The following is a 20,957-nucleotide window of genomic DNA, read 5'->3' on the forward strand; positions in this document are numbered from 1 at the left end:
AGAGCTAACAGTTTTAACTGCCATTCTACATTGCCTGCCTGAGACAGCTGCCAACCTAGGCTTCTGTAACTGTCACTCCATGCTTCTCAAGCCGGGTTGCACGTTAGACTCATCTGGAGAGCTTTGTGAAGCCATCCATGTCCAGGCTTGTCCACACAGTCCTCAGTTTTCTTGGTTTGAGGAGGGGCCTGGGAGTACAATCAAGGTGTGAATCACTGATGTCCATAATGAAAAATGTCAGACTCCAAAGCAAACTCAGGTGAAGGACTGCCTTCATGGTATGGATCCCTAGCAGATTTGAGCCTTAGAGGATTGGACTAGCAGCTTGTGGAATCGGATGCAAATCTTCCAATCCTCTAAGGGCGGATAAGCCTCTAGACTCATGAGAATGCTGGTCTTGGTGAAAATCCCCTGCATACCACAGGCCTCCCTTGGAGGAATCACCTAAAGAAACACCATGAAGAATTCGTTCTGGCCTCAAATAGTTACATGGATGTTTGTTGCAGGAAGATACATTTAACCATTGAAGTTCCTACTCATTGAGTGAACCCTGTCTCCCTCCTCTCTGGTTTCCAGAAACAAGGATTTTTTCTAAACTCCACTTACTTCTTGCCTCATGGCTAATGCCCATGGAGGTGGGGTGAGTGACCTGCTGGTGACCAAGGGAAATGAATCTGCACAGGAAGCCCAGGCCCTCCCTCCCTCCCTCCCTTTTCATTAGAAGCCAGCTTCCCCTGGAAAACAGCCACATTCTGCTCTACTTTGTCATGTCAATGGGCCCCTCCCTCAGTGGGAAGGCTTAAGTTTTGTAAGATTGACCAGAAGTGTGGTGATATTTCCTAATTCCAGGGAATGGAGCTAGTCATGCCACACATCTTTGCTGTTCTCACGAACTGAGGTATTCATTTATTTATTTATTTATTTATTTATTTATTTATTTATTTAGAGGAAGGGTCTTACTCTGTCACCCAGGCTGTGGTGTAGTTGTGTGATCACAGTTCACTACAGGCTTGACCTCCTGGGCTTAGGTGATCCTCCCACCCTAGCCTCTCATGTAGCTGGGACTATAGGTATGTGCCACCTCACCTCCTTTTCTTTTCTTTTCTTTTTCTTTTTCTTTTTTGGAGAGAGAGAGTCTTCTTATGTTGCCATTTTGAACTCTTGCACTCAAATGATCCTCCTGCCTTGGCCTTCCAAAGTGCTGTGATTACAGGTGTGAGCCACTGTGCCCTGCCCAAGGCAATATTTTGACCTTCCTTTACCTTATTCTTTGTCCATCTCTGAATTAGTTTATAACTTAGATGGGAAAAAAGAGGTGTGTAAATAAATAAATAAATACACAAATTTATTTATTTATTTAAATAAATCCCATCAGTTCCCCCATAGAATGCCATTTCCCCCTAGCTGTCTATTCAAGTAACAAAACGAACAAGAAAACACTACAAATTCTCTCCCTATTTATACTATCCCACCATTATGTTATAACTCTCATTATAATGTTTTAGTTTTTCCTTGAAATAATAATCATCAACCCATTTGTAAAACATATGTTTCTACCCACAAGTGACAACCAGAATTTCAGAATTAATTGCAAGAGCCATAAAGAGCTTTTTGGACATTTCCCTAAGAGCCTCCACGAATAGTAACAAGGGCGAATAGTAACCCCCGGCTCCAGCTGTTCCCACTGCTGTGGCAGGTTATGATACTTTCTTTCTTTAAGTAAAGGCCAAGAGAGATGGCTTTTCAGGACTTCCAGAGTCTGTATGACATGAAAAGCTTATTCCAGTAAAGGGAACAAGACCCTTGTCATCTGACACCAATGAGATGCCCTTCCCTTGACTGGCAGGGATCTGGAGGAGGAGGAGCAGATAACCTTCCGCCTAAATAAGCAATACCATCATTATTCTGGAATCTCTCTGAAGCATGGCTGGTTACAGTGCGGAATTCCACAGGGCACGTGTCTCTCTTGGACTCTATCCAAGGGAGTAATTTATCAGAAGGACCTCATTATAACAGGGGCTCCAGGGACAGTGCCAGTCAGCAGGCTTCAAGGTAGCTGGTAAAATTCTGGTGCTGGTCTGTTTAATCACTGCATGCTTGTTAGTACAGTCAAGCCTCAGTTACAACAGAATCAACAGCCCAGTTTGTCACTCATCCATTCCTTGTTCCGTCATCACCTGGTTGAGTTTCTGGCTTGTTTATTGGACAACTCTGGGTGTTGGGCAAAATGAGTGCCTCTTGTTTGAAATGCCTAATCTAGAGGCTTTTCACCTACGTGTTGTTTTCTCTCGCCAGCACCTCTGCTCCGTGCCATGCTCTTGGCTAATTGAAGTTGTGAAAGGCATGAGGATTCTGGTCATGGACTCAGCTCTCCCACAGGGGTCTGACACCAAAGTAATGGTCACAACAATGAAAGGAAGAATCCATCTGGCCAGGCTCAGGTGGTTCAAGGCCTTCAGAATCTGCCTTGAGACTCTCCAGTGACAGTCTTTAGACTGAAAACCATCTTGGCCCCCATCCATCCCTGTAAGCAATTTAACAACAGCTTGCAAAGCACCGAGCTTTAACAGAAAGAAGAGATGAGCACAGCACAAGAACTTGGACTCCAGAAGAGCTGCCTAACAGATTATTTTTCTGTGGTATTTCATGAGAACAAACAAAGTAAGAATTTTCCTTTTGTCTGTCTGGCCTTTGGCATTGTTTACTTTCTTTTTATTCTTCTGAACTGTACTTTGAGCCCTGGCAGCATTTCTGTCCTAAAATCTTATTGTCAGAGGTTTTTCAGCTGTTTCAAATCGTATCTGATAGAGTGAGTGTGCTGCCTGGACTCATCACTTTACTTCAGAAGAAATACAGCTCACCCTTTAAATGACAATGGTGATTGTCCACAGCTTTATGTTTTCTACACTGAAGCGGCAGGCTTCATTTAAAAATAGTGTTTTCCCTCATCAAAAAAGAACTAGGGTAGAACCCTCAACTCTGCTGATGTCCAGGTAGTGACCTAACACCCATGTTTTGGACAATCACTGCCTTAAATCAGGTTTTCATTGCATGTAGGATAATTCTTTGTCAATGGTGGTTTTGTCAACTGTGAAGTGAGGTAATGAGGTTTTCTACTTTTGCTGGAAATTTTGAAAATATGCAAGCTTTTAACATTTGCAAAGTTGGATTCTGTTTTCTTTACAAAGCAACCTGATTTGCCGATGTTCTCTCCATCTGTCAGGGTATGCGTGATGTGGTGCGGACTTAATGTGCTGCCCTTCTGGAACATGGACAGAGTAGCAGCACAGAAAAATGAGCATTTCAGCTATGTGATGATTTGTGAAAAAATTTCAGATCACTGAGCAGGCATTTTGCTGACACCTGTGAAAAGTAACCACATCAGAGAGCGTGGCGTGATGGTCGGAGGCCACATGCTGGAGTTGGACTGCTTGAGTCAAATCCCAGCTGCTCAGCTGTAGTGAACTGAATGGTGGTCCCCAAAAGATATGTGTATCTCCTAATCCCTGGTACCTGTGAATGTGACCGAAGACCCTTAAAGGGTCTTTGCAGATGTAATTACATTGAGGCTCTCAGAGATGAGAACATCCTGAATTATCAGGGTGGGTCCTATATCCAATGACAAGTATCTCCTTATAGGAGACAGAAGAAGATGCAGACCCAGAAGAGATTAAGTAAAGATGGAAGCAGAGACTGGAGTGAGGCTGCCACAGGCCAAAGAATACCTGGTGCCAGCAGAATCTGGAAGAGGCAAGGAAGGACACTTCCCTGGGGCTTTCGGACGGAGCACAGCCCTGCTGATGCCTTGGTGTTGGACATCTGGGCTATGGGACTATGAGAACCTTCTGTTGTTTTAAGCCACCCAGTTTGTGGTACTCTGTTATGGCTGCCACAGGAAACTAATACACCCTTTACCACCTGAGTGACCTTGGCCAGCTTACTTAACTTCCACGAATCAGTCCCCTCAAAGGAACACCCTCCCCCCAGGCTCACTGTGATGATAAAATACTTTGGCATAGGTGACTAGTTTAGACCAGGGCCTGCTACCTAGCACGTGCTATGCCAGTGTTTCTATCATGGCAAGAGCAGATGCAGCGGAGCTTAGATTTCAACTGTGTCCATGCTGGTTAGAAAAGTCACAGTCTGGGACACGGGACACTTCAGGAAGAATCTCCCTCACTGGATCCCAGTGTTCCAGCAATGTTTTCCAAGCAGCTGAAGAACAGGAAGCAGGAACAGGGTTCCCTACAAGAGCCATTATTCAGATGCCTCTACATCTGACTGGTGTTGGAGAAGTGTGACTTCTGGAGGTTTATGTGCTGGGACTTTAACAGCATACCTACTAAAAACAACATTTATTTTCCTCAGATGCTGGGCTCTCTATGAGCCTTGACCTCCCTGAGAAGATTAGAGGCAGGTGCCTAATCTGATTGGTCAACTCAGTGAAACAACTGCATTGATTAAAGCCATAAGATGTTAGGATTCTCTGCTCTTGGTGGCCTAAAAGGTCCCATTCCTTTCCCAAAGTGCTTAGCTTGATCCCATCCCAGGGAACAATTTTGGGTGGACGAGAACCTGGCCACAGAGCATGAGATCATGTATGACTAAGTCTACTTGCCTTCATGGAAAGATACGTGGAGTTTTGGGCAATTTCTTTGAACCCCTCTAGAGGCTTCTAAAGATTGTTTAGCACCATCTGGTTTTTAATCCTGGATGCCAAACTTGTTGATTTTTGCCCTGGACCATCTGTTTTTCAACTTCCCATGGAACCTTTCTTTGGGCCAAGTAGGGAAAGAAATAACTATATTTTTAATTATTTTTGTTTTGCCTTCTCATCCCAGTCACAGCATTAGAAAGGGAAAATCAACTGTCTGACAAAGCTCTGAAAGATTGGACATGAAGTGCTGGCCTTGCTATCTGCAGGGCATCTCCCTATATAGATTGGATACCTTTTCCTTCACTCCCTGATAAAAAGTGAGACAGACTGAGCATAGTCTTGTGACCATTTAATGCCTGTGCCCAGAATACGGGTCTGTACCACTTACAGCAGTCACAGTGGGGAGGAGCAGGGACTCTGGGGTCTCCTGCCTGTGTCTGAATTCCAGCTGAGCCCACTCCTAGACCAGTGCCTGGGAAAGCTATCTGACCTCTGAGATCCAGTCTACTAGCCTCACAAGTGAGATTGTGACAACACTTACCTCAATGAGGCATTGGACATCATCTCATTTAATCCTCAACGTGCCTCAGTGTCTAGCATTTAACAAGCTCCCATAAACATTAGTTATTATTATTCCTTAATATGAATAGCATTTAAAATAATAAAGTGGGAGAGAGCAATGCTGCGTGCCCTACCACTGGCCAGAGAGCTTGCAGCAGGAAGAATGCTTAGGTGGAACGCACAGGCCTTTTCTGAGTTCATCCCATTCCAAAGGATTTGGTGTTGCCATATATGGAACATTAAGATTAGAAATGGCCATTTCCAAACTGGTGAATCCCTTGGTGCCTTTTTCTCCACTGTGATTCATCTGGGGTACCCTCAGTTTTCAGTGGTCACGGTCATTCCAAACCAACCATGAGCTGGGGGAACATTGTACTGTGGTAAACCCAGGGTCACCTGACCAGAGCTCCAATTTTATAAACCCAAGTTGTAGGTGGGATGATGGATGCGGGCTTCTCTGGCAAATGCTTCCTGAGCATTGTGGACACTGTCACTTCTAGGGGGCTGCAGTTGCCTCATTGTATAATTCGGGTCATCAGAAAGGAGGCAGTCATGGATGAGCTGCCCTTCTGGACAAAATGACATCTCTCTTATTGAAAAAGGTTAAGAGGCTACTTTCTTTCCCCCCCGCCTCACAACCACTATTTATTGCATGAGATTTCAGAATGATGATGATAAAAAAGCAAGTTTATAGACACATCATGAGGTTGTCTGAATAAAATAAAGTAATATCTGGGACAGATATATCAAAGAAAATTGAACCCAAAATGTCTAACTTTGCAGTCCATACTCAGCCAGAACTCCCAATGAATTAAAACACAGACTGCATAATTATGTACACAAAATGCCTTTAAAGTTGCTCCATAAATTTGAAGAAAAAAGGATAGTCTGTTTAAAGCTACTAGGGCAAAATTCCTTACTGTGGGTTTATAGGCACTAGTACAAGTGGTTCCCAAATCCCCCTTTTTATTTTTTAATTATAAATAAGAAAGAACAGAGTCTCCCCTTGCAACTTCCACTTCATCGCAGCCTCCAGGCACAGAGGACAGAGTTCCTGGAAAAAAGGAAGGCTTAATTCCAGGTCTCTAATAGCAAATTATAGTCAGACTGAACATTGATTATATTTAAATCTACCATATTTTTCTTTTGAAAACCATATATTATTTAACATCTTGAATGTTTTACATTGAATTTGTTGAAAAATTCTCCCTGTGTTTTCAGGCCTTTATCATAATTTTGTTTTTATTTCTTAATTTTTCTTTTCAAATAAGTGAGAGAATTAAGTTAAATGAGCAATAATATATAAGTCATTCAGTTAATATAGAAATTTTGGGCCAGCCATGGAGGCTTATGGCTGTAATCTCAGCATTTTGGGAGGCCGAGGCAGACAGATCACTTGAGCCCAGGAGTTCGAGACCAGCCTGGGTAACCTGGAGAAACTCTGTCTTTCCCCCAAAATACAAAAATTAGTCAGGAATGGTGGCATGTGCCTCTAGTTCCAGCTACTCGGGAGGCTGAGGCATGAGAATAGCTTGAGCCTGGGAGGCAGAGGTTGCAGTGAGGCAGGATCTCACCACTGCACTCCAGCCCAGGCAACAGCAAGACCTTGTCAAAAAAGAAAAGAAAAGAAAAGAAAAGAGAAAAGGAAAGGAAAGGAAAGGAAAGGAAAGGAAAGGAAAGGAAAGGAAAGGAAAGGAAGAAGAATTCTGGGAATTCTAGCTTTCTCTTGGTGCATGCTCTCATTCTGTTGAAATCAAGCAGTTTCTACATGAGGCAGACAAGTTCCTAGGGTATTCAGAAAGGGGCAATATCTTGGTTCTTGCTTCAAGAGAGCTAACTGCTGCTGGGACCTACTGTTGAGCAATGACTCAGGGACCTGGCTGGTAAAGAGGAAGGAAGTGGCTATGGAAAGTTGCTGTTAAGTAACTGGAGCCCCAGAGTAACATAAAATTGACCAAGTCATCCCACCCCCAACACCTACCATTACTGAGAGTAACAATGTGGAGATAACCATGCAGGCTGCTGGGTCCATTTGTCACTTATTTGAGTTCCCTTCATTACAGCTCTTAATGCTACTGAACTCTAATTACATGACATGCCCTCAACTCCATGTCCCATGAGAGATTGATTTGTCTTTATATAAATAGCTATCAACTAAATTGAGATCATAAGAGTTTTATCTTTGAATATACCATATAATTGCATTCATAAGAGGTATTCAAAATAACCATTTCATAAATTTTTCCAATATCCCTATGAGTAGGGTTGTTTTTCTCATTTTACCAATGAGGAGTCTCAGTACTAAATGTCGGAAAAGTACTTAATGTGAGTAGCATGATAAAAAGTACACATTAAAACAAGAAGACATATTTTGACCATCAAACTAGCAAGGATATATAAATCATAAAATTAGCAACGTTTAAAAAATAATGCTTTATGCTGGCAAGGTTATGCTGACATTGAAATGAAAATTCTGTTTCTGCTGATAAAAGTACATGTTGGTTAAGCCTCTCTGAAGAGCAATTTGCAATGTGTCTCAGGAAAATTATTCATACATTTAGATGCAGTAATTTTATTTCTGAGATTTCCTTCTAAGGAATGTAGACAAATTTTGTATGCAAATATGTTTCTCACAATGTTTTTTATAATGGTAAGAACTTGGATATAACAAATATTTAACCACAGGAAGTGGTTATGATACTCCTACACAATGGAATATTATGGAGCCCCTAAAATTATATTTTTGAAAACTTTTAATGACATGAGAAAACATTCAGAATGTACTGTTAAGTGAAAAAAGCAGGATAAAAACTTACATAATAGTATGATCATGGTAATATAAAAACATATGTGTAAATCCATTCAAACTAGACTGGAAGAAATAGAACTTAGTTACTTGTTCAAGGTCAAATACCTGCCAAGCAGCGGAGCCAGCACCTAAACACAGTTCTTCTGACACTAATCCCAATGTCTCCTTCCCCATACCATGATGTCTCAGAAAATATTCAGTTTGAGTAATACATTGTTGTTCGTTTTATTAGAAAACAAGCCATTCATGGAATTATGCTAAAATCCATTACTACTTTGATTAGATTCAGGAATTCAAGTAAGTTTTGGGGTGTTGCTCAATTTCCACAGTTTTGCAAGTTGCTGAAACCACACCCACATTTACAACACCCAAGTATGCTAAGCCCACTGCTAGGACTCAGTATCCAAAGTGTGTTACCTGCACTATATTTGTAACCCCCTTTAACACAGAAAGAATAATAAAATTCAATATACAAGATGACTTGGAGAGGTTATTTTTTTTCTAGTAGTTTCCAAATTGAACTAAACAGCAACATTACCAGGGTGATTTTCTCAAAATGCAGATCCAGGTCCTATGCCAAGAGATTCTATTTTAGCAAGTTACGGTGGAGCCCTGCCCTCTGAATTTTAAATAGTACCCTGGGCAGGACCATCTTTAAACCATTCCAACCAGTGATAGAGATGTGTTTGATGAGGTCCCTACATGCACGGAGTTACATGTGGTGATTCCACTACTTCAGGTTAGAAAAACACCTCTTCAAAACCCAGATTCATTTATAAAGTGAGTATACTGGCCACTGAGTCCTGTAACTACTTGGCTCATTCCTTCAATGGTTACTGGGGAAATCACTTTATCTTCCACTGATGCTTGCACTGGTTATTTATTGTTGCTTAACAAAGGATTCTCAAACTTGGTGGCATCAGGCAACAAACATTTATCTCATTATTTCTAAGGATCAAAATGCTAGGCACAGTTTAATTGGGTGCTCCTGGGTCAAGGTCTCTACTGAGGTTGCAGGCAAACTATTGGCCAGGGCTGTGGTCTCATCTGAAGGCCAGAGAGAGTGAGAAAAAGGGAGGGAATCTGTTTCCAATTTCACTTATGCAATTATTGACAGGTCCTTCTTCACTGGGCTAAATCACAACATGGTAGCTGACTTCCCGCAGAAAGAGAGAACAAAGAAAGCAGGAGTGAGAAAGCGAGAGTAAGAGACAGAACAAAAGAGAGTGAGCAAGAAAATGTGCACCCATATGCACCCAAATGTGCACCGAAGATGGAAGTCACAATCTTTTTGTGATCTAATCTTGAAGTGACATCTCATCATTTTTTCACATTTATTAGAAGCAAGTCAACTTCAGCACATAACCAAGGAGAGAAAATTATACAACAGTGTGAATACCAGAATCATGGCTCATTGTGGTCCATCCTAGGGAGTATTTGATGCACTGTCCTGGGCAAATGGCAGAAATAAATTCTATACTAAACCACCTTCACCTCTATCCTTCAATTTCTACTTGGTAAGTAAGCAGAGGTGAGGCTGGAGGGAACGCTGCATATTTATGATAGTTAAACCAAGAGGACCAAGGCAGAAAGAAAATCTGCAAGTTTAGTGTGGGTCAATGCTGGTATTTTCAAACGTACAGCATGAGCTATGAGTGTCATCTTTGGTATCAATGGCGAGACTCGGTTAATAGTGTCACTCATTCTTTTTGTTCTTTAAAGAAGTGCACATTTGAAATAGCCTTGGGGACTATTGTTCTCAACTTCTATTTTTTCTGGCTGTAACTCATGAAACCATATTCAGTTATTCTAGAAAAGATATTTGAACGTGATGGTCTGACCTCAACTGCAACTTGCTCAGGGGCCTAATACAACTATATCTTCCATTTTCTTTGAGAGGGAGACAACAAATATTGGGTAAAAGTAAATGCATTTATACATTTTTATATGTATATAAGTATACAGCTAACTGTTGAACTACACACATGGGTTTGAGCTATGCAGGTCCACTTATAGGTGGATTTTTTTCAAGCAAATGCAGATTGAGGGATGCAAAACCTGGGTATAGGGACGGCCGACTTTTCATATACACAGTTCTGGAGGGCCTACTGTGGGACTTGAGCATGTGGGGATTTTGGTATACACTGGTGTCTGGAACCAATACCCCTCGTATACTGGGGATGACTGTGTGTGTACATGTATATATGTGTGTATATATTTATATGTGTGTCTATACATGTGTACACACATCACAACTCCTTGGGACCATCTAGAGTGTCTCAGCTTACCCCACATGTCCAGCTTAGCCTTGGTAGCAGAGCCTTCTAGTAATGTGAACAAAGTTAGGTTTCCAGACTTAACTAGTTTATCCACTAGATCTACCATGTAGAGTTAAATCCAGCTTGCCATCTGGTTGCCAGATGATGAGTGCTACAAGTATTTTCCAGCATCTCAACTTGCTATTGAGTCACAGCCACAAACAAAAGCAGCAGATACAGCTGCCTGATGGCTGCTTTTAGGATGCAGTATTTTCTGTCTCTCCCCATGAAATCACTGGTGAGGAGGGAGTCCCCTTTGTCATTTCAGCTGCCAAGACATTTCATGCTAATGAACTGTGAAGGGGAAGTCGCTAATGATATGAAATCCCTTTTTATGGCCAGGGCTGGGCCAAGGCCACCAGAGGGGTGGTAGGGAGGTTCTTAACAACAGAGGCTGATTCTTCTGTTGGTGGAAGGTGAGAGGACAGGCCAATCCATAAACAATGCCCAAGGACTCTGGGGGCATCGACCTGTTTCCATAAGCCTCTATCCCCTTCCTCTCTGACACCTCAAAATTTTAGATGGGAGCTTAAGTTAGCTAGGTTCAGAGGGAAATAGAAGGAGAAATACTTTTGGCAGATCACCTAGGAAAACTAAAAGTAATTCCCAAGGTATCTGTTTGAATTAAGGAAAGTCCCATAAAAAATTGCTATTCCATTGGAGTCCACGTCCACCCTAATTCAAGCCAGCTGATAACCTGAAGACGTGAACGAAGGGGTGGCCAAGGGAAGCATGTGTGGTACAGTGGAAAGACCCCTGCTTGGGAAACAGAGAATCTGGTCCATGTCTCACTTTGTTATTTTTGGCTGTGTGATCTTGTGTAAAACACCAGAATTTTCTGAATTTTATATCCTTATCTATGTGATATCATTAGCTACTTCAGGTGATTGTTATGAAATTAAGTGAGATTACATCCATAGAAAGAGATATTAAAATACTGTCACTATTTTTTAAATGTATATATTTTTTCCATTTTCTCCCTGTGACAGAAATTCTGCTACCCGAGAGGTATGACTCTTTGGGATAAGGGGCTGTTCTCTTGGTGACCTTCTTAAAAAGCAAATGTCTTTGAAAAAAAGTAACATGGGATTGGTGAGTGATCAATCAATAGATTTCTTTTCCCCAGTAAATGGAGATTTTTGTTTGTTTGTTTGTTTTAGAGGCATTTTATTTAGACAACTAAAAACAATTAGATGTTCAGAAGCAGTGTACAATGAAAGAGAAATCAAACCAGTTACTTTATCATGTATTCCCTCTTCTTTACAACTAAAGCAAAAAATAAAATTGAAAAAAAGCATTCTGCTTTAAGGAAAACAGTCAGAAAAATAAGCCAATATTTTCTTCTCCATAATAACATAAACAGCTACAAGAACCCTAATTGTAATAAGAGAAATTGGATGTTGGCTTGTATATAGTCATTAAAAAGATAACAGGCCACTGTACTACAAGAGGATAACTCCACCTCTCTTCATCTGATACTCTTGAGTTTTGACTTAAAGGTAACACCAAGTTAATTGTTCCAGCACTGGAGCTAATTTATTTTCCCCATTATTTACTGATCTTTCTGCCTTAAGCAGAGAGTAACTCTGGAAGGCTGATGCTTTTCTCTGCTTGCTCGTTTTAGTCCATAAGTTGGATACTAACTGCGTCATATGATTGACCCTCAGGCCTTCACATTAGGAGTTGAAGAATAGATGTAATCAGAATTCTCTGAAGCCGTTTCTTCTCGCTCCTCTTCTGTTGTCTCTGGAAAACCAATCTTTGGCTTTGCCAGCTCACCACTCTCTTCTTCAGGAAGCACACATTCCAAAGGCCATAAGTTTTTCCTACCACAGTTTGCCCTAGTCTCAATGTTCCATCTTCAGAACCACTGGCATAGTGTTCTCCATCAGGACTAAATCTCACACAGTGAGTAGGACCAAAGTGTCCCTTGTAGGATTCAAATTCTTCTCCATGGTTATAATCATACTTACAAAGTTAAAAATTTCACCACCTGCAACAAGAAATTCTTTCTCAGGATGAAGAGATGCAGAATTGATGGTTGCAGGAGCTTCAAAGGATTTAATTGGTTTCAAACTTACTGCACTATGAAAAGCAATCGATTGTCCATAAGTTATAACCAAAATTTCAGGAATATATTTTTATATCATTAACAGACATATTAAAATTTAGAGATTTCACTTCTGTCAGAGTAGCATGATCCCAAAGTCAAGCAGTTTTATCATCAGCAGAAAGAATCTGTTTATCCTCATTGCACCATAGGAGCCTTTTTTATACCAGAAGTGTGACCACTAATTTCCTTAGGTCTTGCTTCGGGTTTGTTCAAGTCATAGATGCGTAACAGTTTATCCTGTCCCTCAGTTAACAAATAATTACTATCCTGCATGAAATACACAGGATATTTATGTATTTGACAATGTATTTATGAGCTAGGGTCATCAATTCATCTCCTGAGACAGCATCCCACACTTTGGCTGTGAAATCTGCAGCTGCTGTAGCTGCTTTGGTGACATTCAGTGTTATACCCCAAACAGCACCTTTATGACCCCAAAATGTTCCAATTCAGTCTCCTGTATCTCCCTGGCATAGCATAGGTTTACCATCTTTGCAAGCGCTGATTAAGAAATACCCATAAGGCATGATGCCACTGAAGGCCAAATCAACCACAGGCCACTCGTGGCCAGAGCAGGTGAGTGGTGTCTGTCTCATTGCCATGGCGGTGGCGAACCCAGTGACCAGACTGACCAGCTGAGGGTCATTGTTGTCTTTTCTCTCCTCTGCTGCAGCGCCTTGGGCTCCTCCACGCCCCCGCCCTGACGCGGGCTGGGCTGCAAAACAGGAGAAGGAGGACAATCCGGTGGCACCGAGGTTAGGAACGGGTGAGGGAGGGGTCAGGGAGTCTGAGACAGGCAAGTAACAGTCGACCAGGGAGGGAAAGGAAGAAACTGAGTATTTTAAAGTACTGAAGGAATAGGGATGCCAGAGAAAAACGGATTTCGGAGAAACAGGACGCTGTCCTTAAAGAACAAAAATGTGCTCAGAGGTCTGATCACAGGGAGAAGGGGGCCCTCACGGCAGGGAGACCACTTGCTTAGAGTCTGATATTTGAGTTAAGTCTCTATCTCCCACTGAACAGTAAGTTCTTGTTTCCTGTTCGCCAATATTTTTCCACAGATTAGTATAGCGCTTGGTGTACAATAGTTGCTCAATGAATGTTTGTAGAATAAAAGTTGCATTTTGCTGGCTTCGCCCTTTTGCCCAGGGTCAGCTATCAATCACCTGACTAACGTGGGATTTGGGTCCGCTGCTTCTGTGTACACGCTTTTCCCTGACCTCTGACCTTCTCCTGTGTTATTTCTGAGGTGGGTACAAACCCCTACATCTCTGGCCTCCTGAATCACCAGAAGCCCCGAACAGAGGTGTATGTGGTATGGCCTCTCCTGGAGACAGGTCAATCCCTCATCCTCATCTAAGACTTCCTGGAGTCTGAATAGGCACTGATTCCAAGTGTGACATGCAGTTGTAGGTGAAGTCCCTGAGTCAGGTGCCTGGCCTAGAAGAAAAAGCAACATTGCCATCAGAGGCCAAGAAGCCGGTGGACTCCCATCTCTCTGGCCTGACCCCATGAACCCAGGCACAGGCCTCCTCACTGTTTCAGGTTTCAGTTTTTATAACTATACCTTCTCTGATCAGTTTTATGATACTTCTGTATGAAACTACATTAAACATTACAGCTCTTGTGTGATTAGAGGGCAGATAGATAGAGGCTCAGAAAAGTAACAAAACCACAAAAAACCAAACCAACCAACCAAACATAGTTTGTCCATTAACCAAGAGACTAAATTCTGGGGCCAAGAAAATCAGAAAGTGTCAAATTACTGAAGTCTCAAATTGGCTTTCGCCTAATTAAAATAGCAGCTGAAATTTCCCTTTTTATACAGGGCGTTGTCAACAGATTTTTTAAGAGTGTTGGATGCCTGATCCTCAGAGCAGGCTGAAACACTCTCCCTGGGTTTTGCTGACACAAATGCAAAAGCTACCAATGCCAGGCCTTTGAGAGGAAGTGGGAGGCCCTGGCCCCCAAATGGTAAAGTTGGTGAGACTTATCTTTCAGAAAAATGCCCATTGTTGATGTTTTATCCTTTGGTCCAATATTATTATTCTCCCTTTTTTTCTCTCTAGAAATAAACTATTTACTCACTACTTACCTCCTATACCCAAGGCATGCTTGTGTTTTTTAAAGTTAATATTTAATTGAAAAAGGAATCACTGGGGGTGCAGTGGGAATTTTGTCATATCAAGGTGGTCTTCCTGGGGTCTCTCAAACCCTCCAAAGAAGCAATCACCTAATTCACATATGAACAATGACAGGATGGCCAGGGGAGATTCTGAAATTTTCAATGTTTATGAAGGAGAGTGGATATTCCTTGGAATGAATGTTTGTTGAACTCAGCAGAGATGAACTCAGACTGTGGGGGAAGCTTGATTGCAGTACTCAACCAAACCTAGAGCCCGGGGTTGCAGAAATGCACGAGGAAGAGTCCTCATGCCATGGGGTGAGCTGTCTACACCTGGGCAATGGCATTTTAGAATCAAGGGGCTGATTGATACTAAATTGAAACAATTCTTCAGTCTAGACAAGGTAAGAAAGCAGGCCGAAATGTGCTTTCAGAATTATAGGCATTATCAGAAATATATTTCAAAAAGGTTTTTTCCTCCTATAACACTCATATTATAACATGTTTTTTTGGGAAGTGTCACTTTGGTTGGAAGATGTTCCTAAACCAATTTCTGAATCTCTTTCCATACTGGCTCTAGTTCTGATGTATACAGAGCTTCCCTCAGCTTTTGGGCAGAGTCCATTTGAGACACATCGTAGGATTGGGGTCTCCACGTCTTTAGCTCCTGTTCTCATTAAAGTAGGTGAGAGTGAAGCCAAGTGTGAAAATGGCAACATAGCTCCTATTTACTAAGCACAGACTGCATGCGAGGCACACTGCTAAGTATCTTGTATATACTGCATATTTTTTGCAGGTTTATTGACATGTTATTGATGTACAATAGATTACATATGTTCAACATGTACAATTTGATTTTACATATGTATATACCAATTAAACCATCACCACAATCAAAAATGAACATATCAATCACCCCAAAGATTTCCTGATGTCCCTTTTTGATCCTTCCCTCTCACCTCTCCCTGACCCATACCCTCAACCTCAGACAACCACTCACATGCTTTCTGTCACTATAGGCTGTATTTTCTAAATTTTTATATGAATGGAATCATGCAGTGTGGCCCCTTTTTCATCTGACTTCTTCACTCACCATTATTTTGAGATTTGTTCGTGCTATTACGTATAATAAAAATAGTTCATTCCTTTATATTGGTAAGTATCTTATTGTATGGATATCCCACAGTTTATTTATCCAGTCACCAACTGACAAACATTTGAATCATTTCCGGATTTAGAGCACGTTAATTAAGCAGGTTTTAAAACTGACGTAGTCTGTTTCCTTCAATCCCTAGAATGAAGTTCCAGAAAACACACTTTCTGAAAATAGCCAGGAGTCCAGAAGTCAGATGGAACCTTCTTCAAAAGACCAACCTCTTTCTATTAGCAGTTCAGGGATCCAGATGCTTGCAAATGTCCAGCGCAGGCTGATCTCAGAACACTCCTCACAACAGATGGGTACTGATGGCTGAGTACACGGTGCCCTGGGGAAGGCTGAGCCCAAGGCACAGAAGCAGGCAGAGTCCAGTTCCCTGGTTCTCCAGCACCCTTAGGTACAAGCACACCATCTTGCCCCAGTGTTGGAATTCTTCAGAACCAGAATTGCATCCAGGTCTCTTTTCATTAAAGCACTTCTAATTCCCTCACTCAGCCCCAGCACAGGATGGCGGGAGTAGAGGAGGTTCTGGAGTAAGTCACCTCGTGGGCATGGGCAATAGAGGGATGATGCCCGTGGGAGGTAGGGGGAATGGGAGGCAAAGCTCCACGCTGGAACTGCTGCTGAAGAGCGTGGGGGGATGAGGCCTCTTCTCTGGCAGTGATCCCAGGTGCTGGTGGTGCAGGATGCTTTCACAGCAGTATTCGGGGGACCATGACACTCCACAGGTTCAGCTTAGAGGACATCACATCCTCCATGGCCTGGCCTACAATGATTGGCTTGTGGCTTTTAGTTTTTACACAGTCACACCTCAGGGTGAGCCAGCTCTGCAGTAGGATGCACAGCTTTGTCTGCAGCCTCACAGACCTGAACTGCACTCTCATGCCCTGTGCCCCAGTGCTGGCTGGGCCTTGGTCCTATTACATCTTGAACTCAAGGTAATATGTCAGTGGCCAGGATTCACACTCAGAACCACCTTGAAAGTCTGTGCTGTCACCACCATGTCGCAGAGGTAGAAGTAGATGTCTGTAGAAACAACCTTTGGGTAGCAGGTGGTCAGTTAGGCAGGAAAAATAATTCTGCTACATTGTATGTATCAGGAGTATATTGACAGGAACATGTGTGTTGGGAATATCTATGTCAGGAATAGCATGAAGAAAGAAAGGCCTTGCCAGTTCTGAGCAAGCTACATCACACATCTTGCTAAAGTTTTTGCTGTATGGAATTGGTCATTTTAGAGATGTCAGTTACCTAGCACGAGAATTGCAAAGAACAAGGTTGGCCATGGAAACCCTTCCTAAGGCAGAGAACTATGTGTTTAAGAACAGGGGCTCAGCAGCAGATGCCTAAGCTACACAGGCTTGGGCAAGCCACTGCCCTCTTAGCGTCTGTTTTCTCATCTACAAAATATGAAAAATAATTGAATTTTCTTCAACACTTATGAAGATGATAAATGTTGAGAGTTTAATACTGTGCCTATTGTGGTAAGAGCTCTGCTCTTACTTTCTCTGCTTTCACACTTCAGACTGAAAAGTCACCCTCAGCAGCTTTCTGGGGACCGCAGAAGGTCAAAATGACCCCCTCTGTGGATTCCTAGAGTTTTCCAGAGGAGGGAAACCAGAAGTCAGCTCTGCTCAGACCTGCTCCCGTGAGATATCGGCATGTGGATGAAGGCTTATTTGCTTAAATCTACGGGGACAGATATGAAGGATTAGTCTGGGCTCCTGGAAATTCTCTTTATAAGAATATTTATACGGTACCCAGAACAAGGTTTTTCTTTCCCCATGTGAATAGAGATTACTCTATTAACATTGAGAATCCACAAGGCAAATTAGATATAAAGTGAGGATCCCTTTGTGCTTGTTTTCCGAGAGTGAAATATTCCTCAATGGTAGGCTTAACTCCCTGGGATATTCACGGTAAACATCCACACACCCTGCCCCACGTGCACTTACACACATACCACCTAGATTTGCTAGAAGACTTCTGAGATATTCTCCAGAGAAAGAACCCAGATTTGAGTCCTTAGGACAGGGGTTCTCCCTTCACTGATAACACATTAAAATTTTAATACTCCTTTCTTACCCTCTCCCTTGTGCTACCCTGTTTGGGGAAAATGTAAATTAGTACAACTTCCATGAAAAACAGTATGGTTATTTCTCAAAGAAACATTCAATCTAGCAGTCCCAGTACTGGGTATCTACCCAAAGGAAAAGAAATCATTATATCCAAAAAATACCTGCACTTGCATGTTTACCACAGCACTATTCACAATAACAAAGAGATGGAATCAACCTAAGTGTCCATCAATGGATGATTGGATGTAGAAAATGTGATATATATATACACACTATGGAATACTACTCAGCCATAAAAAAGAATGAAATCATGTCTTCTGCAACAATGTGGATGGAACTGGAGGCCATTATCCTAAGTCCTAAGTGAAACAATTAAGACACAGAAAGACAAATACCACATATTTTCATTTATAAGTGGGATCCAAATAATGTGTACACATGGACATAGAGAGTAGAATAACAGATACTGGAGATTCGGAAGGGTGAGAGCATGGGAGGGGGTGAGGGATGAGAAATTACTTAATGGGTACAATATACACTATTCAGATGTTGGTTATGCTAAAAGTCCAGACTTCACCACCATGCAACATATCCACGTAACAAAATGGCACTTGTACCCCCTAAGACTAAGTCTAATATATATATACATATATATATATATATATATATATATAGAATGACTTACCAAGTCACTCAGATCTCAGCAAAAGATAGAAATTGCTGGCCTTAGTGATACAATCAGATCTCACTCCCATTAATGTTGCTGGTCTTTCTTCATATTTTTGGGTGGGGAGAGAGGGCCTCATTGTTATGTTTCTGACAACTAATCACTTTCTGTGCCCTCTGCCAGCTTGGTTACAATAAGCTTCCTCTGGCAACCCATCTGGAAGTGAGTTCAATCACCTGTATGTGGATGAGTGTATGTATATGTACTCTATTTCCTTTTATTAACATAGGGATCATTTCTCACCTTGTTTTCTAGCTTTGCAGCCAAACTGAGTACAGGGCTCTTATTGATTTTTGTGGCCTGGAGTTGGGTTTCTTTCAATGAAAATGAAACTTACTCAGATCAGTCCCATGGAGCATGGAGCAAGCAGAGAAATGAGCCATAAATTCAGGTGTACCCAAGTATGGGCTGCAGTTGTATTTTGTTCTTTCTTTGAGTGCAGGCCAAATGTTGCAGTTGGGCTTACACCGGCTGTACAGGGCTGATTTGTGGAGCTTTTACTATGAAACATAATTTCCATTATTCACCCTACTCACATGAGTTCTGCTAGAAAAAAGAATTCTCACTGTGGATTTGAGTTTACTAGTTCTGAGACCAGTAAATTTGAAGTGGAGAGGCATGAAAAGGGGGAGGTTTCTACTCTATCCCCATGTGTTTATCATTGCTGAGTACTTACGTCTTAGGGAAGGAAGAAATGTTCTTATACTGGATAAAACTTTGCAAATAGCATTATTGTTCTATAGACCAATAGGGTTTCATTTTTTAAAGTCAACTAAATTGACAACTTTTGGAAAGGATTTGAACTGTATTTCTGCTATTTCTGTTAGACAAACACAGCTGAATGACTTCTTTTTTTTTTTTTTTTTGGAGACGGAGTCTCGCTCTGTTGCCCAGGCTGGAGTGCAGTGGCCGGATCTCAGCTCACTGCAAGCTCCGCCTCCCGGGTCTACGCCATTCTCCTGCCTCAGCCTCCCGAGTAGCTGGGACTACAGGCGCCCGCCACCTCGCCCGGCTAGTTTTTTGTATTTTTTAGTAGAGACGGCGTTTCACCGTGTTAGCCAGGATGGTCTCGATCTCCTGACCTCGTGATCCGCCCGTCTCGGCCTCCCAAAGTGCTGGGATTACAGGCTTGAGCCACCGCGCCCGGCCCGCTGAATGACTTCTTAACTCTCTTGTTGGAGTGTTGGACTTGGTACCTTTATTAAAGGCCACTGGATTGAATTGTTATATTCCAGGGATGGGGTGTGACCTAATGGAATATCCATATATATGAAGGGAGAGTGGATTTCTTATCTAGAATGAGACAACCAACTAGCCAACTCCTGAGGTTGATAACATGACTTTGGCCCTTCTCTTAATTTCCAAAGGGATTAAATTCCACAAAACCTTTTAACCTCAGAGTTTCACATGTTGAAAGAGCAGAGCCTGCAGGGGTCGCTCATTTCCAGTATCTTTCTTTTAGTTATTATTATTATTATTTTTTTTGATGATATGAAAAGACTGCTGACTGATTGTTTGCTGTTTTTAAATAAAAATTCTGTGAAGAGAGTCAAGGTAGAATTTCCTCTTTGTATTTTGTTTGCTTCCTTTCTTTCCACTTCTCTTTGCTCATCTTGCCAAAACTAACGTTTCTCTATGGCTTTGGTATGCTTTATCCTCTAGCAGGACTTTTGATCTCTAAAGATTTAAATTTTGGAATAAGCATTGGTGGCCTTGAGTTTGCAAAAATATTTCTTAAGCTCCTTAATGTCTTGCTTTTTTGAACATGCCGTTGCCCAGTAATGTGGCTTCCCTTATGTAAGTCCAATTAATCAATTCAATACAGTATTGGAAAAATATCAGGTAAATTTGGAACAGTATAGCTAGGCTGAAATAAACTTTTAAGAAGTCATGAAATCACTGTAAGTGACTCTCAGAACTTTGCATGTAGAACTGGCTTAGGAATCCAGATGGGGCCCTGAATCAAGGAGAGAGTATCTCTCATTCTTAATTCTAGTTGCTATTGGTTTAGCAACTCTTAAGGAAGCATGAAAATCTTTCCTTTTCCCCAATTTGTTGTTCATTCTCCTTCAGAGGAAAGGTTGTTCTCATCTGTTGGTTATTGTGGAGCAACTTAAGCACAAAACCAGTAAGACCAATGCTCATAGCTAATTTCCATGTGGCCAGCACCTGTGTTCTGTTTCAACATCTGGGTTCATCTGTGCAACCACCTGCAAATTCTGACCACTGATCATGAAGTAAGTTAAGTGTATGGAAAAACTAAGCAGATTCACTTCACTCCTGGAAATCTACTGTGTTAGTCCGTTTTCATGCTGCTGATTAGAGACCTACCTGAGACTGGGCAATTTACAAGAGGTTTAATGGGACTCACAGTTTCACGGGGCTGGGGAGGCCTCACAATCATGGCAGAAGA

General features: G+C 41.8%; 1 long non-coding RNA gene and 1 pseudogene across 2 annotated transcripts; one reads left to right on the forward strand and one right to left on the reverse strand.

The window, feature by feature from the left end:
• Positions 1-828: 828 nt before the first annotated feature.
• On the forward strand, positions 829-6,902 carry LOC123568400 (uncharacterized). Of its 2 annotated transcripts, none has more exons than XR_010580509.2 (3): positions 829-898; positions 2,296-2,661; positions 3,224-6,902. It is a non-coding gene; the product is annotated as an uncharacterized lncRNA (long non-coding RNA). The 2 variants fall into 2 exon arrangements; XR_012422466.1 differs by having other exon boundaries at positions 3,640-6,902.
• Positions 6,903-11,481: 4,579 nt separating this feature from the next.
• LOC123568401 (serine-threonine kinase receptor-associated protein pseudogene) lies at positions 11,482-13,772 on the reverse strand (annotated as a pseudogene).
• Between the last annotated feature and the right edge of the window lie 7,185 nt (positions 13,773-20,957).

Source organism: Macaca fascicularis, chromosome 13 (genome assembly GCF_037993035.2).
Source record: "Macaca fascicularis isolate 582-1 chromosome 13, T2T-MFA8v1.1".
NCBI lineage: Eukaryota > Metazoa > Chordata > Mammalia > Primates > Cercopithecidae > Macaca > Macaca fascicularis.